At 40.5% G+C, this 24,873-nt stretch overlaps 1 long non-coding RNA gene across 1 annotated transcript; it reads right to left on the reverse strand.

The window, feature by feature from the left end:
• Positions 1–20,447: 20,447 nt before the first annotated feature.
• On the reverse strand, positions 20,448–22,307 carry LOC134293998 (uncharacterized). Its single transcript, XR_010000976.1, has 2 exons — positions 22,074–22,307; positions 20,448–21,967 (listed from the first exon to the last, which is right to left on the reverse strand). It is a non-coding gene; the product is annotated as an uncharacterized LOC134293998 (long non-coding RNA).
• Positions 22,308–24,873: the final 2,566 nt, after the last annotated feature.

Genomic DNA, 24,873 nt, shown 5'->3' on the forward strand with positions numbered 1-24,873 from the left:
GCCCCTGTTTTCAGTCTGAAATTTACAAAACAACCTATTTGGGGATACAGTTCAGCACCTTGAATAGATCCTTTAATGTTCTATGGTACTTCGGGTTGTCCATATTGGCCCCTTTCTTATCAATGGGCTATCCAAGGTGCCGGATCCTATGATAATACAGTAGAGTCTCACTATCAACATAAACGGGCCGGAAGAATATTGGATAAGCGAATATGTTGGATAATGAGGGATTAAGGAAAAGCCTATTATGATTTTACAAATTAAGCACCAAAACATCATGTTATACTAAAAATTTGACAGGAAAAGTTGGTTCACTACTCAGTAATGCTACGCAGTAATTACTGTATTTACGATTTAACACCAATGATGTATTGAAAACATTGACTACAAAAATGCGTTGGATAATCCAGAACGTTGGATAAGCTAATTTTGGATAAGTGAGTACTGTAAATTCAGCCGTGACATTTTCACACTGAGATGAATGTTTGACTGAGTCCCTACCATTCCCTACATCCTAGTTTCTGTAGTTTATCACGGACGTTTGAGATTAGTACTCCTAACACATTGAACAATTATAATTTTATTCCTCTCCTCCATGACCGACGATTGAAGTGCCGTGATAAAGCCACTGGTTATGTTTTTATTTTGTGATGTTGTTTTGTAGAGTTTGATACGTTATTTTGTTGAGATTGTTATGTATTTTATATTGTTGTATTTTATTGTATATTGTTGGGCCTGGTCCCCATGTGAACTTGGGAAGATGGGGTGGGATACAAAAATAAAGTTGTTGTTGTTATTGTTGTTATTATTTGAAACACAACAAGATGAGTCTACAGCACTCTGCTGGCTGTTGTCTTGGATCATACGTCAGACACTTCCCAAGTGTCTAGGACTGTGTATTGTATCAGTGAATAATGCGTGCAGATCCCAGTAAGGTGGCCTTTCAGCAGCTGGCAATTTTGTTAGCGCTGACTGTGTTTAAGTGCAGGCCAAGGTCTTTAGGCACTGCAACCAGTGTGCCGATCACCACTGGGACCATCTTGACTGGCTTGTGCCAATCTTTGTAATTCGATCTTTAAATCCTCCTATCGTCTCAGCTTTTCCAGTTTCTCCTCAATCCTGCTGTCCCCTGGGATTGCAACATCAACAATCCATACTTTGTTTTTTAACATGATCGTGAGGTCAGGAGTATTGTGCTCCAGAACTGTCTGAATTCGGAAGTCTCAGAGTAGCTTGTCATGTTCATTCTCTGAAACTTTTTGGCTTGTGATCCCACCAGTTCGTTGTCGCAGGCAGATGGTATTTGTGGCACAAGTTCCAATGAATCATCTGAGCAACAGTTATGTCTCTGCTTGTAGTCTGTGCGCGATCTTCTTGCAGCAGCTGAGGATGTGATCTATTGTTTCATCTGCTTCCTTGCAGAGTCTACATTTGGGATCTGTTGTCTACTTTTCTATTATTATTATTATTATTATTATTATTATTATTATTATTATTATCCTTTTCCTTGGCTATGACAACTCACGATCACATCCCTCAGTCTAGACCCACATTATGTTGCTTCCCTTACGTTAGCAAATGGCCCTGGGTTCTAAAGTGGTTAGGCCAATAAATGCTGCTCAATTTATCCACGTATTGTGTCTGGCCTCATTATTTCTCAATTTACATTCATAGAATCATAGACCCCAAAGGCCATGCAGTCCAACCCCTGTTTGCCAGGAAGGAAAAGCATAATCAAAACATCCCCAGGTGTGGTCTAACCAAAGCAGGACTATTACTTCCCTCGATTTACATTATAATCGCACTAGCTGTGCCCGGCCACGCGTTGCTGTGGTAAAGTATGGTGGTATAAGAAATAAAATATCTTCTTATAAGTGGATTATATGAGGCCCCTTCTACACAGCTGTATAAAATGCACACTGAAGTGGATTATATGGCAGTATGGAGTCAAGATAATCCAGTTCAAAGCAGATAAGATTATAAATGAGTTATATAGCTGTGTGGAAGGGCCTCGAGTCTACACCACCATATAATCCAGTTAAAATCAGATAATTTGTTTTTTATAGGCAGTGTGGAAGAGGCCTAAGTGAGGCCTAACTCTGCCTGTTCCCTGGGCTGAGTGGGTTGCTAGGAGACCAAGTGGGTGGAGCTTAGCCTTCTAACTGGCAGCAATTGGATAAAAACAATTATTCCTCTCCCTCTAATTAGGACTTTATTTTTCTTTTCTTTTTGTTGAATGAACATAGAGGCATGCATGAGGGGCTGTGCTGCCAAGTTTAGTGTTTCTGGGATGTGTAGTTTTGTTGTTTTGTCCTAGGCCGAAATTTCATTACCCCTTATATATATAGATTGGCTTTTTCAGCTGCTAAGTAACCCTTGTAACAATCCTGCAAGGTGGACTGCTATTCTTATTCTGGGACATTTTTGCAATGGCTTAGGGGGTCATGTATTGGCTGAAAATGTGGACAAAGCTGGGAAATTTGTGGGAATACCAATGCAACCTACCGACAGCCAACATTTGCCTTCAACTTGGATGCAGAGGCCATTTAAAAGCTGTTGTGCACTAGGATGGATTTCCTCCCTCCACCAGCTCAATATTGTTTGCATTGTCTATTGGAAAGCCAAGCCACAAATCAATCCTTCCCATTATATCTGGCAAATGAGGTCAATCAAGATGTAAGATTGGAGATGCACACATGCATCCCTGATCTATTCTTTCTTAAAAGGATGAAAAAGGAAGAGGAGGGGGATATGAATCAGGGTGCGAGGTGAGAGAGGTGAGGAAAGAGTCATAAACGGTTGGTATTTGAGACTCACTTCAGTTTCCTTACACATCTGGTTTGACTTTTTGGTGTTGGCATAGGGTCCATATCAAATTGACAGTTGTGTTAGTGGAGTTCTTCAAGTGTAGCATTTAACTATTTGCCAATACCTTCAAGGTATCCCATGATTGACTAGGATTGGAAAAAACCCATTTCACATTTCTCTTTGCACAATGGGACAAGATTCTGGCACATAATGGGCATTTTTGAGTTCCAAAAAATCTGCTAGAATGATGCAAACTAAGCTGCTGAAACACAAGGGCTCAACTAGTTGCCTCTTGCAAGTACTAAAAATATTTCCTTTCTGCTAGTTGTCACTTGCAGGTATCACCCTGCAGGTGTTATCTCTTCATTTGTGAAAAGTTTAGAAAACTATTAAGGCACATAAATGCCAAAATACATATATCTGTGTAAACAACACACCCAAATATTATCAACAATCTAAGCAAATATAAGTGCTACAATCATTTCTCATAGGAAACAAGAATTCCGAAATGAAATTTTTGAGTGAATCCCAATGTTTAGTTTTAAAAGAGACACGTTTGAGGAGGTCGATAAATTCTACTGCAAGAAGAGAAAAGAGCATCCTGATCGACGCGAGTAATTTATCCATTGATTGGTAGCTTTGAAAAAAAGACAACTTGAGTCTCCACCCAAACAAAGCGGAATATTGGTAAACAATTAGAGCAACATACACGTTGGGACAATCAAAATGAGGAAAATGCAACATGCAAGTTTTCAAAGCTTCGCTGCTTCCTTCATCTGGCAGAGATGTTGAAATATCATACAAGGGGAAGATGTTAGAACCATGTATCAGTGTTTAGATAGCAGTGTATAAATGTGCATTTCCTTGCACTTGGTACCTTGGGTCCAGTCATACATGTTGGCTTTCTATGTGTATTTATTGCAATATGTTGCTATCTGTTTTTGTTGTTACTGAGTGGAAGAGGAATTAAACTCTACTTGGAGTTAGCTTTGCACTGATGTCAGATCTTGGATCCTGTATGACAATTGGTTGCACATAAGAGCAGGGCTTTTTGCAATAATATCCCAGCATCATTCCAGTTTTGTTCAGTGCTCTTCTAGATTATCACAGATTGCTATCATTCTAAATATTAGAAGCATTTGATTCTATTCATATCATTTGGCCGGCAAACAGGTTCTGGATTTGATATTTTAAGGACCTATCCAAGGTGCTAAACTTCTCAAATACTTTCAGCAATTAGTTTAGCATTTACAAAACCTGTACTAAATCCCAAAATGGAGCCACACTCCACCAGAATATGGAAGCTTTCAGTAGCCAGCAGATACACTGCTGTGAAAAGATGTGGATGGTTTAAAAAGCAAAACGGGGCTGCCCGTTGCCTTTCTTTCCTGCCAAGAGTTTCACCTTCCCATATGAATGGCCTCCACAAAGCAATGGCCCAGCCTCCCTGAGGAGACAAAACAAACAACAGAGCAACACATGCCATTTTGTGAAGAGCAGCCTGAGAGGTGTTAGAAAGAACTGCCCTTTCCAGAAAAGCCGAAGCACAACAGCCAGCGAGAAGACTGGACCCACCTGGGAGCAATCTTAGATTTTCCAGCACATGTGCTCAGCAACAGGACCAGTACTGCGGAATGTGCATTTTCTGGCAACTACAGATGGAAGAGAGAGGAGGGAACACCCGTCCAGTTGATGCAGGGCGGAGGTGGAAGAGAATGCTATCTTGCACAGACCAATATTGTTGCAACCCTTCTCCCCCTTCTTCTAGTTCTGAACACAAGAAAGCTGCAAATCTCCCATCTCCACCAATACTGCTGCCCATTCACCCTTTCTGTCCAGTTTCCACCTCTCTTGGTGATCAGTTCAGGGCTATGCATCAGGTCCCATCTCTTAGGAATGCTCTCTTGTAAACTTCTTTCCTCCATTCCATCCTTTTGTTGTTCTTGGGTGTGATGCTGATCTAGCATTCCTCACGTTTCATCATATGTCTTGTAGATTTTTCCTGACAATCCTGCCTCAATTGGCTCATTTTGTAGAATCATAGAATTTTACAGTTGAAGGAGACCTCAAGGGCCATCCAGTCCAACCCACTTCTGCCATGCATAATCAAAACACCCCCAACAGGTGGCCATCCAGCCTCTGTTTAAAAGCTTCTAAAGAAGGAGCTTCAACCGGACTCCAAGGAAGAGAGTTCCACTGTCAAACAGCTTTCAAATTCATGAAGTTCATCCTAATGTTCAAGTGGAATCTCTTTTCCTTTTAATTTGGACATATGGCTCTATTGAGTCCTAGTCTCCAGTGCAGCAGAAAACAAGTTTTCTCCCTCTTCCTTATGACATCCTTTCAAATATTTTAATATGGCTCAACCTCTTCCGAGGCTAAACATATGCAGCTCTTTAAGAAGCTCCTCAGAGCGATTCTTGGTCTCCAGACCTTTGATCATTTTAGTCTCCCTCCTCTGGATACCTTCCATCTTATAAATATGTCTTGAATTGTGTTGCCCAAAATTGAACGCAGTATTCCAGGTGAAGTGTGACAAGAGCAGAAAAGAGAGGCTTCCCTTCATATAGACACTAGACTCCTTTTGATGCAGCCCAAAATTCCATTGGCTTTTAAAACTGCTGCCTCACATTGTTGGTTTACATTTAACCTGTTGTCCACTAAGTCTTCAAAATCTTTTTCACATTAACTGTTGTCAAACCAGGTGACACCCATCCAATAATTCTGTCAGAAACACAACCTCATTTATATAGAGGTGGCTCAGTTTTCCACACTTGCATTACATGGGCTGAGCAAACTGAAATGGACAAGAATAGGACATAATAATTACATTGTGTTTTGCTTGGTGAATTAAAATCTAAGGCAAAATGGGGTGGCATTAATAAATGCAGCAAAAGCAGTTAAGGGATATAATGCAAAATCTTACCAAATCATATCACTCAGACTTCATGGAAAACTATCAGTATAACTACAATATAAGTAGGCTTCAAGTACAGAGGAAATATTGAAAGATTCTAGGGGGAAATTGATCACAGCTCAGAAAAGGACATTTTGCTAATTATAGGTAATTGGAATGCAAAAATGGGAATCAGAGAAGAATAAAAGGTTGTAGGGAAATTTGGCTTAGGATCAAATGAAACAGGAGAGTGACTGATAAAACTTCTTGAGGCCAACAATATGTTCATGAATGAGATGACCATTTTCAAGGTTCAGGAAGAATTATGTGGGTTCTGCCACTGGATCTATGGCTTGAAGAAATTCCTTCACTCTAATGGTAGGATTGGTTTGATTTCCACATTTACTGAGCAGTTTTGACAAACCTGAAACTTAGTTTCCTCTCATTAAAACTGTAGACTTGTCAGTGACAGGTATTTTTAATGTCTCACCAGAGCCTCCGGTGGCCAAGGGGATAAAAGCCTTGTGACTTGAAGGTTGGATTGCTGACCTGAAAGCTGCCAGGTTCGAATCCCACCCGGGGATAGCGCGGATGAGCTCCCTCTGTCAGCTCCAGCTCCATGCGGGGACATGAGAGAAGCCTCCCACAAGGATGGTAAAAAGATCAAAAACATACGGGCGTCCCCTGGGCAACGTCCTTGCAGACGGCCAATTCTCTCACTCCAGAAGCAACTCCGGTTGCTCCTGACACGAAAAAAAAAATGTCTCACCGTAAGTGCTATCTTCCTCCCTGCCATGCCAAAGTGATGCCTCTCCCCATGTTAACTACCCACTCAAGAAGACCACTGGGAGTGATCCATGATCTTGTAAATTACTCTTTCTCAGCTCTCAGAGATTGTAATGCCTTGACAAAAACTTGACAGTAAGTGATTTCTCTGTCTGGTTAGACAGTTTTGTCAGAGTCCTAATTCCCTCTTCTCTTGCTCTCTCTCTGAGTCTACTCACTTCATTTATTTATTTACAGTATTTATATTCCGCCCTTCTCACCCCGAAGGGGACTCAGGGCGGATTACAATGAACACATATATGGCAAACATTCAATGCCAACAGACAACAACATACATTAGACAGACTCAGAGGCATTTTTAACATTTTTCCAGCTTCACGATTCCGGCCACAGGGGGAGCTGTTGCTTCACCATCCAGTAGTGGCTGTACTTCCGCATTCCTTTCCTCGTGTTTTGCTGACAGTTTTTTATGGTGTTGTACATTAGCCTCCCGCATAAAGCGTCCCTAAATTTCCCTAATTGACAGGTGCAACTGTCTTTCGGGGCTGCATAGGTCAACAGCAAGCCGGGGCTATTAATGGTCGGAGGCTTAACCCGACCCGGGCTTCGAACTCATGACCTCTCGGTCAGTAGTGATTTATAGCAGCTGGTTACTAGCCAGCTGCACCACAGCCCGGCCATGTACAACCAGTTCCTGCCAATTTGCTGTTTAAGGAGAAATTTGAGTTAAAGTATGCACAGGGTGTGTACTGTTGAAACGGTTCACTGAGAAGTGAAAGGAAAGGAAGAAGTGTATGTAATGTAGGATTTCTAGTGGAAGGAAACCATTCTACATGACTCAGATTCCAATGGGTGCCATCTTAAAGACCCATATTTTGACTCTTCATTTGCTGTAACCTCAGGATGTTGGATACTGTTAAATTTATGCATTTTGACCCTACTTTAGCTCGTGGTACAGTGCGTTAAAGCGCTGAGCTGCTGAATTTGTGGACCAAAAGGTGCCAGGTTCAAATCCCAGTAGCAGAATGAGCACCCGCTGTTAGCCCCAGCTCCTGCCAACCTACCAGTTCGAAAACATGCAAATGTGAGTAGATCAATAGGTACCGCTCTGGCGGGAAGGTAACAGCGTTCCAGGCAGTCATGCCGGCTACATGACCTTGGAGGTGTCTACGGACAACGCCGGCTCTTTGGTCTAGAAATGGAGATGAGCACCAACCCCCAGAGTCGGTCACGACTGGACAACGTCAGGGAAAACCTTTACCTTACCTAAATACAAATTGATCCTCACTTTGTCCCTATTTTAGCTCAATTCTATGGAACCCCGGGTGTTTTCGTTTTATTATTTATTTATTTATTTATTTGCTCTATTTCTACCCCGCCTTTCTCTACCCCGAAGGGGCCTCAAGGAGGCAATAATTCAATGCCTTAAAAACATATAATACAGACATTAAAATTAAATTAGATTAAAAATATTTATAAAGTAAATACAGATTGATCCTCTCTTTTATCAGGCCTCTCTTTGCCAAAAAGTGATGGACCTCACAAAACTGCAACTCCCAGGATTCCATAGCATTGAGCCATGGGTCAAACTGCATTACATGGTCACACTCCCACAATGTGCAAGCAGAAACAACATCCAGGCAAAGGAGGTCAGGCCAGTGACAGGGTGGGGCAAAATTGCAATATATAATCTTGGAAGGCAAAATAAAATGAATATGAAACACCCACGTGCGGACCCCAGACGAAATCACTCCAAGATGTATTGAAGCATCGAAAATAGGCTTCATTCAGTTTTGGTTTTGCAGCTTCCTTTCCAAGAGTTTGTTTGAGCCAAAGCTGAACACAATTCGCAGATCACCAAGATGAGGTGTTACAATACTTGTAGGGTTGAATCAAGACATGATATTCCCTTAGGCAAAGGAGTGACATTACGTACCTTCCTATTCCATATATATCTGAAACCTGATTGGATTTCCAGTCTCTTCTTCCATCAGAGCACTTTCTGTCACCTGGAATATTCTGCCTAATGGCTACAGGCTGCATTTGTTTGGAATTTGTAAATGCTACTTATTTGTAATGCAAATCCCAATTTAACCCAGCCAATCCCAGAGTTGACTGGGAGTTTTGGACACTCAAAACTACTTGGGATATTTTGGGGATTTTGGAATGCTGGGAGAATCCATATAGCTGTCCAGCAGGATTCTGGGCGCTGTCCTTCAAGAAAGTAATGTTTCCAACCCCTGGCCTTGCTGTTGATATTTATATCAATAATACCTTTATATAGTAAATACAGATTGGTCCTCTCTTATTTAGAAATCCCAACTACTATAGAATCCAATAGAGAGAGAAAACGTGGAGGCAGTGAGAGACTGTATTTTTAGGCATGAAGATTACTGCAGCCAGGAAATAGGAAGACGTTTACTTCTTGGGAGGAGAGCAATGGCCAACCTCGATAAAATACTGAAAAGCAGAGACATCACACTGGCAACGAAGGTCCGCATAGTCAAAACAATGGTATTCCCCATAGTAACCTATGCATACGAGAGCTGGACCATAAGGAAGGCTGAGAGAAGGAAGACGCATTTGAACTTTGGTGCTGGAGGAAAATCCTGAGAGATCCAACCACCAGGATCCACCAGGAAATAATGCCCGGCTGCTCACTGGAGGGTACTAGAGGCAAAGATGAAGTATTTTGGCCACATCATAAGACAGGACAGCTTAGAGAAGAGAACGATGCTGAGGAAAATGGAAGAGGGGCTGACCAAGGGCAAGATGGATGGATGGTATCCTTGAAGTGACTGGCTTGACCTTGAAGGAGATGGGGTGGCCACAGCCGACAGGGAGTTCTCACCTCAGCTGGTCCAGGTTCAGGTCACGAAGATTCAGAAGCAACTGAATGAATAAACAAAATAGAATACAAAATACAACCTAACCGGGGTCTCATTTGTTCATATCTGACAAAATATCTTTCCCTGAAATTTTCCAGTTCCTCGAGCCTGACTATGGTATTTTTTGGTACAGAAGACCATTCCAGTAGGGCTTGCTGTTATCTCCAGTTTCCATATCAATGTGAAGTCCAAGATCATATTCCTCACAGATGCGAAGGTTGAACTGTATCCTTCCAAAAACTGAACAGTGATCTTATTATTTTCTATAAGCAATACCATTTTACTTACACCATTGTTGCATAATGGGACCTGAGCATCTATAGATTTTGGTATTCATGGAGGGACATCACTATTGTCTAAACCAGTGGCTCTTCTAGAACTAAGGGGGCAAATTGTTGACCATGAACCACATGAGAAATCTTTCAGAGAGCTCAAATAGTATAGATCTGGAGACTACCCTAGGGATGTCTCAGTGCCCCGCCAGGACATGATTCCCAGTATACTTTAGGATGGAGCCACGAAAGTTGAAAACGGCATCAAAATGTTATAATTGTGCAATGTGGATGTATCACGGGGGTAAAAATAAAAACAAACAAAACACCCGCTGGGTAGGTACGTGAATTGTTCCCTCCTTTCATGTCCTCTCAGAGCTGTGCATGGAACTTATTGTCTTAAGGCAAGCAGTTAACTTGAAATAAAACACATCAGAGCCTTTATCTGTAATTAGCAGAGATGTAGACCTTGTTTGCTTTAATAAGGCACGAGCTCTGGCTTTCATCCTAACTCATTGCTATATAAACACTATTTACATCAGTTCTGGAATCAGTATATATGGCGATATACTCACAACCACACAACAAGAAGCAATGATTATAGCAAGACAAGCACATGGCAAAAGATCATGGTGAGAGATCCACGTGGTAAGAGATCCACGTGGCAAGAGATCATCATTTTAAGAGAGCATCATGGCAAAAGGATATCATGGCAAGAGAACCGCGTGGCCACAAGAAATTATACAATTCTCATCATGTCTGTCATGGTCTTGACTCAGCTGTCCCTCTAGGACCACTTGCTTAACCCTTCAGTGGAATACATTAGAACTGTATTTTTTCACACACTGGAGTTACAATGCATTTGTATCTAACACAGCATTATCTAACTGACAGGATGCATCCTAAGGATGTGAATAATCGAATTGTAGTCCAATACATCAGTCCCCCCTTCCACATTCAAGAAGCTTGAATAAATAGCATGGCAAGAGATGTGCCAGAGAGAGAAAGAGATTCATTTGGTTTTTTTAAACTCCAGGAACCCAGCTGGGACACATCAGGCAGGTCAACTGAGTACTGAAATTAAATTGAGTCTCGGCTCCAAATTTTGTGCAGTTCCACTGAGCTATGAATAATGAGCTGAAGGTTGGGGACGGCCAGTGTGGACCATTTGACACACACAACCTGTTTCCAGGTCTATCTGCAGAAACCCTGAAGGCTGGAAATTATTGATGTTGTTCTTCTAATGCCTTAGACCCACCAGAAAGAACGGGGGAATGCCACACTCCATTAGACATCTTTATGTTGCAAATAAGTCAAGCTAATTTGCTGTCAAGAGCAAGAGCCAACCTGGAAGAGACACGGGAGATGAGCAAACCGCAACATCCAACGCCTAAGTGGAGGAGAGAGACGGATTCTGTTAGCAAAGTTTATCTCTATCTAATGATAGAAAGAGACAGAAAAGGGTTGATGGTGGCAAAATTGATGGAGTTCCTTATTAACAATAATTGATCTTTATGTTTCTTCAATAAGCTCAAGGTGTAGACTCTTCCTTTCCACATTGTCCTCTATGATTAGATTAAGCTGATGGAGAGGTCAGCTTAAGCTACTCAAATTGAGTTTCATGATTCAGCCTGGACTTAAACCTAACCCAGATTTAACTTTTGTTGATTATTTCTGGATTTAATTGATATGTTCTCTTTAGGAACCTATCAATCCTCCAGGATGACCCTATAGTCAACTTCCAACTTGACTGTAGAGTTATGTTGGAAGATCTAGAAATCTCTTGAGAGAATACTTCTCTAATTTGTAGGTCATCCAGTATACATCTATGGCCAACTTCTGGTCCAGGAGGAGGTCCAGGCGGTGACATCATGGATGACCTCAATGGGTGGCACATCCATAGGTACAGCAGTTGATGTCCTATTACATTATCTAACATGATTGTTCCTGGGTTATCAATGTCATATCAAACTGAAAAACGTTGTTATGGCAGCACATTTTGCTATAATTTTTCGACAAATATCTAATTCAGTCTCAACCAATTAAATATAGTTTGTGGCAGCCACAAAAATAAAGTTTCTGGATGATAAATCTACTTTCAATGTACCATATATACTTGATTATAAATCGACCAGAATATAAGCCGAGGCACCTAATTTTACCACAAAAAAACTGGGAAAACATTGACTCCAGTATAAGCCGAGGGTGGTAAATTTCAGAAATAAAAATAGATACCAATAACATTAATTGTGGCATCAGTAGGTTAAATGTTTTTGAATATTTACAAGCTCAAATTTAAGATAAGACTGTCCAACTGATCAAATCATTATTCTCATCTTCTTCAATGCAAATGTGCTTATGTATCCTTTTAATAATAATAAATAATACAAATAATAATAATTATAATTATACAGGAAAATAATACATGCAATAATAAATAGAGTAAAATAATAAATGCAATAATAATAATAGAGTGAAATAATAAATGTATTATTAATAATAATAAAAATAGAGTAAAATAAATGTAATAGTAGCAACAATAATAGAGAAAAATAATAAATGTAATAATACCAATAATAATAGAGAAAAAGAATAAATGTACCATATATTCTCGAGTATAAGCTGACCCAAATATAAGCCAACCAGGACCTTTACCCGAGTATAAGCCGAGGGGGATTTTTCAGTCTTTAAAAAAGGGCTGAAAAACTAGGCTTATACTCGAGTATATACAGTAAGTACTGCACAATTAAACAGGAATAATACTTTCAAACCAGGAACAGACATTTTTCAAATGTTGTTACATAGTGTTATCACCAAGCAAAACTATTACATATCACAAAAACCCTGATATATCAGGGCAATCATGAGAGAAAAGCAAAAAAGGAAATGGGAGTGCTTCACGTTCCATCATCCTGCCAATAAATTTCCAAACGACTGGCTCTCGGGAGAAGAATCCCCCAAGGTTAGAAAACTAATTTGATCACTTCCTTCATCACTCTGGCTCCATTCAAGATGTATTTCCAATTCTTGGGCTCTGTTATTTTTTATCTGGATGGATTTCTCCCTTTCGCCAATGCATAACATCCTGGCAAAGAATCCCTTCAGGTCGAGCGTTACTGTAAGTTTAATGTTTTCGAAGAAGCTGTTGTTTCATGTTTTAGCTGAAGTTATACCAAGATTGGAGCCCTGGTGGCAAAGTGTGTTAAAGCACTGAGCTGCTGAACTTGCAGACCAAAATGTCCCAGGTTCAAATCCCAGGAGCGGAGTGAGCACCCACTGTTAGCTCCAGCTTCTGCCAACCTAGCAGTTCGAAAACATGCCAATGCGAGTAGATCAATAGGTACTGCTGCGGCGGGAAGGTAACAGTACATTTTCCACACCACTTAAGAACCAACTTGTCGATTCTCTTGCCTTTGATGCTAATTTCCCTTTTTACGTTATGCTCAGCTGCATGTTCAGGTAACATACGCATGGCAGGAGGTACGCTTGAGCTTTCCAGTTGCAGGAATCTGTTTTCCCTTTCTAATTGTAAACATGGGTGGTCCAGCCCTCATTAGAAGGAAAGCCAAGAAGAGCCACATAAAATTGTAGGAGGTGCTTCTACTTTCTTGGGGAATTTAAGAGTAGTTCTGTTTGCAAATGAATGGAAAAGGGATTACTGACAGGCTTGTGATCTGTGACTTCTGGGACATATGGAGTATTGAATGCAAGGAAGCTGAAGAATGTGGTCCTATTCTTGAACCTTTAAAAGGTGAAGGTAAAGGTAAAGGCTTTCCCCTGATATTGTCCAATTGTGTTCAACTCTGGGGGTTGGTGCTCATCTCCATTTCTAAGCCAAAGAGCCAGCATTGTCCATATACACCTCCAAGGTCATGTGGCCTGCATGACTGCATGGACTGCTGTTACCTTCCTGCCAGAGCAGTAATCGATCTACTCACATTTGCATGTTTTCAAACTGCCAGGTTGGCAGAAGCTGGGGCTAACAGTGGGAACTCACCTCGCTCCCTGAATTCGAACCGGTGACCTTTCAGCAGCTCAGCGGTTTAGCCCACTGCAGCAATGGTGGCCCCTGTAAACTGTGAAATCTGTGGGTAATAACTATGATGAGCTCTTTGCTTTTGCCTGAAAAGGGCAGATTTTGCAATCTTCTCTATTTGCTTTCCAGTGCAGTTCCTTTTGCACTTTAAACTCAGTTTGCAGCCACCAAAGTAAGCTGAAGACAAAGGTGGGAGAATTAAGAGAAACTGGGACTTTTAACAAGCAGCTGGAAAATAGTATTGACAAATTGGAAATGGTTGGAAGGTGTAGCATTATAATTGGACTTCAACTTCCATGGTAACATCTATGGAATCCTGGAATTTGCAGTTCAAAGGGGGCATTTAGTATGGAGTGTAATTTTATGGTTAACCAACAGCCCTTTGTTAGAGAATTGCAATGTTCCACAAGAATATGCAGTCAAAGGCACCTGTAAGAACACAAATGCTGCAAAAATGCTGAATTACTTTTGCTAGGGAGCTTACACATCCGTAAGATAGCAGCAGGCTTCTTGTTTTTGTGACAGCACCACAAGCCTCCTTCAGTCCTGATTTTGATGGGAAAAGCAGGATATAGATAACAATCATTGCCTTTTTCACAGGCGCATCACGAGTAAATCTTCGAGACCTCGTTGTCACTCTTGCTTCTACTTTCCTGTTGAAACCTAATTTAAATCTCTGCTGGGCTCAGCATTCCCAGTCTTTGCTGTCATCAATATTGGCCTTGAGTCTTGGGAGTTGTCTTGCTGATTAGCTCACGCTGACGAGAAATTGAGGCAAATCCAAAAAAAACTCAGCAATTTTAGGTAGCAAACTCCCAAAATGAATCCCAGTACTTTCAAAATGTGTTGTAAAGAGAGGAATAACCTTGGAACCCTTTCTACAATGGTTTCCTGATTGACAAGATCAGGGGTCCTCAAACTTTTTAAGCCGAGGGCCAGTCTACAATCCTTCAGACTGTTGAGGGGCCGGATTATCATTTGAAAAAAATACAAACAAATTCCGATGTATGTCTTATTTGTAGTGCAAAAACAACAACAACAACAACAACAACAACGAAAAAACAATACAATATTTAAAAATAAAAACAATTTTAACCAACATACATTTATCAGGATTTCAATGGGAAGTGTGGTCCTGCTTCTGGCCAATGAGATAGTCAAGTTAATTAGGGTTGTTGTTGTTATGTGCCTTCAAGTCATTTCAGACTGGGTGAGCCTAAGTCTAAAATTTATTTATTACTAGCTTGGAGACCCGGCGATGCCCGGGTCATTTGAGAAAGGCATTGTTTGCCTATATCCAATGTCAGCTGGGTTCAGTGGGTGCGGGAGAGCTCCAACTCCCATATGCAAGTCCCATCGTCCAGTGTCCATCCCCCTCCAAACAGAACCAGTATGTAGAATAGGTCATGAGGGCTCCATGTACCATGTTTGGTCTTGATCAGTCATTTGTGTGGGTCGCGGTGCTCTCAGGAAGTGAGTGAAGGTATTGGAAGTCCCATCGTCCATGGTCCATCATCCTCCAAACTGCACCTGGGTGTAGAGTGAGTCATGGGTGTTCTCTGTTTGAAGTTTGGTCTTGATGAGACATTGATGGGGGTGACAGTGGTCTCAGGAAGTGAATGAATAATAATAATAATAAGTAGTAATTACTGTATTTACAAATTTAGCACCAAAATATCATGATGTATTGAAAACATTGACTATAAAAATGCGTTGGAAAATCCAGAACGTTGGATAAGTGAATGTTGGATAACTAAGACTCTACTGTACATGGCAAACATTGAACATATGAACATACAGAGACAGAGACGCAAAGGCAATTTAACATTCTCCAGCTTCCAGCTTCCTGAGGAGATGCTCAATTCTGGCCACAGGGGGAGGAGCTGGCAAAATGTAGCTATTTAGATTGTTATTTTTACCTGCTTACCTTCCTTAGATGCTAGCCTAGAGAGCTAGTTAGCTCCAAAACCCTTTCTATCTACAATGAATCCTCCATCCTTTGACTACTTCCAGCTTCTACTGATACAAATACTGGTCAGAACAAGTTTCATACAGTGGACTCTACAAAAGGTTCATGATAATAAACGTGTAGTTTATTATCTCAATAAATTTTATTACCTCAATAAATGTATTACCTCAATAAATTCCTTTTGGTCTTTTAAGGAGACTTTGCAATCCTTTGCCATCCTGAGAAACAAAGGCATCTCCAATCTCGCCACATGTTTCTGCCGTTTATGAATCATGGTTCTGCCACTCTGCTGTATTTGAGGAATTACCCCCGAAAGCAGTTAGACTGTTTTTTGAGTCTAACTGCTCATAGATTCCCAACATATTTTAATGGTCGGGTGCTCACTCCGACACAGGCTGGCCTTGAACTCATGACCTCTTGGTCATAGTGATTTATTGCAGCTGGCTACTTAACCACGTGTGCCACAGCCAGACAGAGAGAGTCAATGGGATAACTTTCTTTTGACATCTTCAAAATAATAATAATAATGAGCTGGGGATGCTCTAGTTGGAGCCTTGAGCAATAGCTGGACTCAGAGGCAACCCCTTCCATTTCTCTAAATCTGCAGAGATAAAAGTCCCCATGGTTCCCCCTGGTAAAGTGTCCCAATTCCTCCAGTCATGCCAACAGCAGCCCTTGGAAGGAAGGCTTTGCTGCAGCTTCCCTCTGGTTTCCTCTTCATTTAGAATTCATCCTATGCCACTCCTTCCCTGAAAGATAAACCATCAGCTGCCCTTGACACCTGTTTCCTTGGGGGTCGAATCTCTTTTTTCCGCCAGGCTCCTCTTTCTTCCGAGGTTTGCATGGTCTGTAACGCTAGCTCTATCAATTTCATGCCTTCCTCCCAGCTAGATCTTCAGGGACCGGAGAGGAAAGCTGAGCCGAGCCTGACACACTTAACTGTTTGCGTGTCGCAGGTCTACGGAAATGGCCCTGCCTTGAAAAATCAGGAGCCTGACTCAGGGAGATCCTCTGCTTGGAGAGAAAGAAAAGGATGCTCAGGAGAAACTGGACGGTCTCATCACCATCATCATTATATTATATTATATTATATTACTATAGGTAAAGGTAAATGTTTCCCCGACATTAAGTCCAGTTGTGTCCAACTGGGGGTTGGTGCTCAGCTCCATTTCTAAGCCGAAGAGCCAGCATTGTCCATAGACACCTCCAAGGTCATGTGGCTGGTTTCAATTTATCCTTCCCAAAAGGGCCTCAGTGTCTCTTGATTCCTAGGAATTTAATTGAGATGGACAAGTCAGATCTGGACCAAATGCAGTTTGTTAACGCTTGCTAGCACATATAGCTTGACCTGCTCATGCTATGAAAATCAGCTGATGAAAGTATTGGAAAATGAGCAAGCAAAGATACTGTGGGACTTCTGAATCCAGACTGACAAAATTCTGGAACAGAACACACAAGACATCACAGTTGTGGAAAAGAAAAAGGTTTGGATCATTGATGTCGCCATCCCAGATGACAGTCGCATTGACGAAAAACAACAGGAAAAATTCAGCTGCTATCAGGACCTCAAGATTGAACTTCAAAGACTCTGACAGAAACCAGTACAGGTGGTCCCATTAGTGATGGGCACATAGGTGCCATACCGAAAGATCTCAGCCGGCATTTGGAAAAATAGACATTGACAAAATTACGATCTGCCAACTGCTAAAGGCCACCCTTTTACATCACACAGTCCTAGACACTTGGGAAGTGTTCGACTTGTGATTTTGTGATACAAAATCCAGCATATCTATCTTGTTTGCTGTGTCATACAATAATAATAATAATAATAATAATAATAATAATAATAATAATAATAATAATTGGCTGTCACCCTCCCTATTCAACGTACGCAGAACACATCATGTGACGTGGGGGCTTGACGATTCCAAGGCCGGAGTTAAAATTGCTGAAAGAAACATTAACAACCGTAGGTATGCAGATGATACCACTCTGATGGCCGAAAGTGAGGAAGAGCTGAGGAGCCTTATCACCAAGGGGAAAGAAGAAAGTGCAAAAGCTGGGTTACAGTTAAACGTCAAGAAAACCTACACCTATTGATAACTGGCAAATAGAAGAAGAAAACGTGGAGGCAGTGACAGACTTTATATTTCTAGGTGCGAAGTTCACTGCAGATGCAGACTTCAGCCTGGAAATCAGTAGACATTTACTTCTTGGGAGGAGAGCAATGGCCAACCTCGATAAAATACTGAAAAGCAGACATATCACACTGGCAACGAACGTCCGCAAAGCAATGGTATTCCCGATAGTAACCTATGGCTGCGAGAGCTGGACCATAAGGAAGGCTGAGCGAAGGAAAATAGATGCTTTTGAATGTTGCTGGAGGAAAATCCTGAAAGTGCCTTGGACCGCAAGAAGAACCAACCAATCCATCATCCAGAAAAGAATGCCTGGCTGCTCACTGGAGGGAAGGATACTAGAGGCAAAGCTGAAGTATTTTGGCCACATCATGAAGAGACAGGAAAGCTTGGAAAAGATGATGCTGGGGGAAATGGAAGGAAAAAGGAAGAGAGGCTGACCAAGGGCAAGGTGGACGGTATCCTTGAAGTGACTGGCTTGACCTTGAAGGAACTGGGGGCAGTGACGGCCAACAGGGAGCTCTGGCGCGGACTGGTCCATGTCACAAAGAGTCAGAGACGACTATGCGACTGAGAGAGAGAGACCCCTCACCGAATTAAAATCTCAGGATTCCAGAGGATGTAGTCATGACGATTGAAGCAGAATCATAGTGTTATAACTGTACAGTTACCCTATGCAAAAATATAGTTGCCACTGGACCTGCTGAATCAGATTTTATTTATTTATCGTCAGAAGCAGATCCAGGGTATGTTGTAATGTATTGGAAAACATTAAAAAACTTGGCATTGTTCTAAATGTCCGTTGACCAGTAGTTGGCCACATGGAGTGCCTCTGGTATTGCTTTAAGAAGGTCCTCCATAGTTCATCTGGCAGGGCTCAGGCTTCATTGTAATAGGTGGTCTGTGGTTTGCTCTTCTCCACACTCGCATGTTGTAGGCTCTTCTTTGTAGCCCCATTTATTTATTTTTATAAAATAATTTTTTATTGAAAATATTTATACAGGAAAATAAGTTGCAACCATCTATCACTGAGGGAAAGGGAGCTGTCGGGGAAATGGGTGATACATCGAAAACCATAACATCTGGTTTGTAACATAGACGTGTATGTGACAGAATAAAAAGAAAACAAAGATGGAAAAAATAACATTAAAAAAAGTTAAAAGAGGAAAAAAATGAGAAAAACAAAACAAAACAAAACCATCGGTCTAAGTCATGATTACATACATAAAACAAAAATACAGTAGAGTCTCACTTATCCAACATTCTGAATTATCCAACGCATTTTTGTAGTCAATGTTTTCAATATATTTTGGTGCTAAATTCGTAAATACAGTAATTACTACATAGCATTACTGCATATTCAACTATTTTTTCTGTCAAATTTGTTGTATAACATGATGTTTTGGTGCTTAATTTGTAAAATCATAACCTAATTTGATGTTTAATAGGCATTTCTTTAATCCCTCCTTATTATCCAACATATTCGCTTATCCAACATACTGCCAGCCCGTTTATGTTGGATAAGTGAGACTCTACTGTACATAAAATTGACTTCCATGTATTGTGTGTTGATTCGTATATTAATCTCTTAATATCTACTGTGCTCTTTTATCTCTTTTCTTATCTATTCTCCATCGTGTCCTATCTGTCCTAAAAAAACGAAAGAAAAAAGACATATTGAGACAATTGGTTGGCTCCTCCGCCCCTGTCTGATGAACAATTATATTATCAATTTACAATTCTTTTAAGTAATTTTAACTAATTTCCAATTTGTTTTTTTTTTTGTTTGCCTTGAATATTTGCCAATAAGTATGTTAGTTTATCCATATTCATAATTTCCAGTATTTTTTGGAAACATGATTTCAATTCTGGTGTGTGTTTTCCTCTCCACTCCTTCGCATATGTCATTCTCGCAGCTGTTACTAAATAATTAAACAAAAATTATTTATTTTATCTGTTTCTATATCACACATACCTAGGAGAATAGTTGTAGCCCCATTTCTTAATATTGGCTCTGCATCTTGTGGTGCCAGAGTGTTCAGTGCCTTCCAAGTGCCCAGTCTTCTGTATGACCAGGAGGGAGTCTCTCATCTGTTGTCAGCCACTGATTGAGATTCCGGGTTTTAGCCTGCCACTTTTGGACTCTCACTTGCTGAGGTGTGCCTGCGAGTATCTCTGTAGATCTTAAAAAATTATTTATTGATTTAAGTCATTGGCGTTCTGGTTGATACCCAAACAGGGGATGAGCCAGAGATGTCAATCCCTTGATCCTTTCATTGCTGCTATTTTCCAGCGAATGTCAGGTGGTGCAATGCTGGCTAAACAATATTTCTCCAGCGGTGGGGTGTAGGCATCCTGTGAAAATGCGGCATGTTTCATTAAGCCACATCCACATTGAATTAGATGATCCTCATCCTATCTGGCTGTTGTCCTCATTAGGAGCTTTTCCAGTGTTTCAGATATTTTTGAAGCCCTATTTACCTCCACCATCCATGGGCACACACCAAAAATACCATTCATGCCCTCAAATAATCTCTAGAAGTTGTGGAGCATTTTTCCATGTTTTTAATCCCACCCTGGTCTACTCCTCCTCCTTTATTCTTTATGTTTATTTATACCCACTTTTTCTCTCTACAAAGGAGACTCACCATAGCTATTTATTTATTTATTTATTTATTTATTTACAGTATTTATATTCCGCCCTTCTCACCCGAAGGGGACTCAGGGCGGATTACAATGAACACATATATGGCAAACATTCAATGCCAACAGACAAACAACATTCAGTTTTTTAGACAGACACAGAGGCATTTTAACATCTTTCCAGCTTCACGATTCCGGCCACAGGGGGAGCTGTTGCTTCACCGTCCATTGGTGGCTGTTCTTCCTCATTCTTTTCCTCGTGAGCAGTTTTATGGTGTTGTAGATTAGTTAAATTAGCCTCCCGCATAAAGCATATCTAAATTTTCCCTACTTGACAGATGAAACTGTCTTTCGGGGCTGCTAGGTCAACAGCAAGCCGGGGCTATTTTTTTTTAATGGTTGGAGGCTTAACCCGACCCGGGCTTCGAACTCATGACCTCTCGGTCAATAGTGATTTATAGCAGCTGGTTACTAGCCAGCTGCGCCACAGCCCGGCCCCTATGGAGCTATGGAGAGACCTTTCTGAAGAATCATGTTTTGAATTCCTTTTGGAGTCTAAATCAGTCTAAATGGCGATGGCAATCATGTCGCCATAATGCTTAGAAGTAATTTAGGAATTATTTCTTTTGATTTCTTTTTTAGCCCAAAAATAGCCCTGTGATCTACACATACATCACCTATTTTCTGCTCTATACCTTGAGTAGCAACAGCTTTCCACGAGTTAGAGATAGACGTTTCTTCCACCTAGACATCTTAGGGTCTGCTGCATTCAAACCTGCCGATCCACCACTGAGCTACACCCCTTCCTTGTCTATTCCAGGTTACAAGTGTTATGTCTGAAGAGGAAATTTGGGAAAAACCCTTATGACTCTTGGAAATAAACATTTTAACCATCGCCTGAGTGTGCCAAAGGAACACCTTAAGCCCATAGAGGTCTTCTCTTACTTCACCTAAACCTCTGGATTCTGGCTTTTGTTAATCTTTCCTTGCTTGGTCTGGTGGCTTTGCTGTTTTTTTTTTTTTTTTTTTTTTTTTTTTTTTTTTTTTTGCAACATGACAGCTTTTTCCTCTTCTTCTGTTGGGTTCCACCAGAACAGGAATTTATTCTATTTCACACTTCGCTGGAAAATAACAGACTTGGTCGTCTGAGCGAGTTTACATTTCAGTCGTTGGCTTTCACCCAGAGCTGGAAATGGAGACATGTAACATCACGAGTGGAAATAATGCCTTGCAAGGATGGTTTCTGAAGCTGCAGAGAAATCCAGTCACAAGCTCTCCATTACATCACTCAACGGGGGGATGGAACAACAGCTTTGTTGGAAACTGAAGTTCCAAAAACTCTTGGTGACATTGTGCTATCTCTAGGAGTTATATTAAGGTAGGGTAAGGTTTTCCCATGACATTGTCCAGTTATGTCCGACTCTGGGGGTTGGTCTCATCTCCATTTCTAAGCTGAAGAGCTGGTATTGTACATAGACACCTCCAAGGGCATGTGGCCAGCATCACTGCATGGGGCGCCGTTAGCTTCCTGCTGGAATAAAATTGCAATTATTAAGAGAACAATTCCCAAAGAGACTACTGATCTACTCACATTTACATGTTTTCGAACTGCTAGGTTGGCAGAAGCTGGAGCTTACAGAAGGAGTTAATTCCACTTCCTGGATTCGAACCACCGACCTTTCAGCCTGCAAATTCAGCAGCTCAGAGGATTGTATTAGTGAGTTCCTTTTCCTGTCATTGCATGTATTATAGAGAAGGCTTCAGCCCACAAATCCCACGTTTCCATAGCAATGAGCCATGGCAGTTCAGGTGATGTCAAGCTGCATTCATTCTACAGTGTAGAAACACCTTTCCTGTCTGTCTTGCAAATTGGGGAGCTGAGGATAAAGGATGTTTATGCAACATGTCTCTATCTGAGGCTCTTGATCTAATGTGCAGGACTCCAACTTTGTTTTCTATTTTTCCAATTTGTGGCTGTACTGCTGCAGATCCCAAAACGACTCAAAATACACCCAGTTTTTGTATAAATTACAGGGTTCTGTTGACTGTTCCGAGGCTTGATTTTAGAAATATATTACAATCTAGACTTGGGCATTTCTTTATGCTAAAGTGACCAGAAATAATGCTGTGGAAGGTAAAGAGCCTACTGTGTTTGCCTTTAAATATTGTCTGTCTTCCTCCTTGCAAGGGAAAAGAAAGCAATCCCTTCTCGCCAAGTGAGTCGCCAAGGCACATCGGAGACGAAGAGGTTTCCAAGACAAACAGTCTTGCATTATCACACCAGCCTGCCAAAAGGACATTTTAACAACTATACTGCCCATATATATATATATATGAGAGAATGGACAGTTACAAAATCAACACTCGGCCGGTTCCCCAGGTGCGATGTTCCATTGTGTGCGCCAACCAGATGTTTTGCGCTGGAGCCGTTTCCAAAAAGAACCGAGTGTCGTTTTGGGGCAGGAAATGCTTGCTGTGCCTCCCTCCGGACAAACAGAATGTCCAATCCATTCCATATCATCGTGTCTTTTTAGTGTCAGGCAGAATATCAAGTGAAATAAATGTGTTAAACCTGACCTTTACAAAATTAATGACCCTGGGGCCGTAAAAGGCAGCACAGGCACATTTTACATGTTTCCTGCCACTCCCTTTTTTAACAGGAAGAATTTTGAATAGCAGATCTGACTTCTAGCCCTCCGAAAGCCATTGAGATGATGGGGAATTGCCTGAAATAATCCATCTTGTAGATTTGTCCTAATTCCACAATTTGTGGAATCACAGAGCTGGAAAGAGGCAAAACTTTATGCTTCACTTAAGGCAGGCTATAAGAGCATCTGCCTTCCTTGCTGCAGCATCGCGTTCAATTTATTCTTTTAAATGATTGTCTTAAATTTTTCCAATAATATAAGAACAAAAAAATGTCAATCTTGCCAATTTTTGTGGGGTAATATACCAACGGTACATCATTTTGTACCAGTTCTCCTTTATGATGTATGCATGTGTATTTCAATCTTTTATTTCAGCCTTTTTCCCAGTCTTCCATTCTAATTGGACGACCTACATTGGAGACCTGTTTTGTCATAAGGCAACAGGATTCATGGAAAAAGAATCTACATGGGATAAAATAATCCAACTAGAAAAGAAAGCAATTAAAAAAAACACATTGTTCAATTTATGATCGTGTTCACACAGTATTGCTGAACCAAATGTCTATATATATACTGTATATACTCGAGTATAAGCCTAGTTTCTCAGCCCTTTTTAGGACTGAAAAACAAACCTCGGCTTACACTCGGATGAGGGTCCTGGTGGGCCTATATTCAGGTCAACATACTCAAGTATATATGGTATATTTATTATTTTTCTCTATTATTGGTATTGTTACATTTATTATTTTATTAATTATTATTATTATTACATTTATTATTTTATTATTGTTACTTTTATGTTTATTTTACTATTTTTATTATTATTAATACATTTATTTTTATTTATTATTACATTTATTATTTTACTGCATTTATTATTATTATTATTATTATTACATTTATTATTTCACTCTATTAAAAGGATACCTAAGCACATTTACATTGAAGAAGATGAAAATAATGATTTGATCAGTTGGACAGTCATCTTAAATTTGGCTTTATGTAAAGATTCAAAACCATTTAACCTACTGATGCCTCAATTAATGTAATTTTATTGGTATCTTGGCTTATACTGGAGTCAATGTTTTCCCAGTTTTTTTGTGTTAAAATTAGGTGCTTTGGCTTATATTCGGGTAGGCTTATACTCGAGTATATACTATTGCACACACATACATACATATATATATAAATACACATTCGGTTTATTTGGTCTAAATGTAAAATTTGCCTCCTCTAAAATCAATTTTATTCATTGCAACCCAGTTCTATGTTTTCGTAAGGTCCTTTTGCATTTGTTTCGTATATTTCAACCTGCTAGCTAACCCTCTAGGTTTACTTTCATTTGCCAGTGTTATAAGGATTTCTTCCCTCCCATGATCTAAAGTCATTGATAAAAAGATTTAGTTACAGGACAAGAATGACATCCACACTATTTCCACCATTGACCAATCTAGGGAGCTGATAAAAAAGATACACAGAGATCATGTCAGCTAGTTTCGTCAATACTCTGGGAACAATTTTTGGCATCAAGCAAAATTATACCAGTCTTCAATCATTCATTGTGCAAAATGATGGAGGTTTATGCAACTCCACAATAAGTTTCTTAACAGTTCTGTTATTTAGTTGCATGCATGAAAATGCATATTGGGATTTCACTGCCAGAACCCATGCTTATTGACTGTACAAGCCAGGGTTCCTGGATTATAAATCCCAAATATATAGAGGACCACTGAATGAATAGGTCTTACGGTTTGCTTCCATAGATGCCATTGTCCCATCTGCTTTGGAG

Source organism: Anolis carolinensis, unplaced genomic scaffold (assembly GCF_035594765.1).
Source record: "Anolis carolinensis isolate JA03-04 unplaced genomic scaffold, rAnoCar3.1.pri scaffold_11, whole genome shotgun sequence".
Classification (NCBI taxonomy): domain Eukaryota; kingdom Metazoa; phylum Chordata; class Lepidosauria; order Squamata; family Dactyloidae; genus Anolis; species Anolis carolinensis.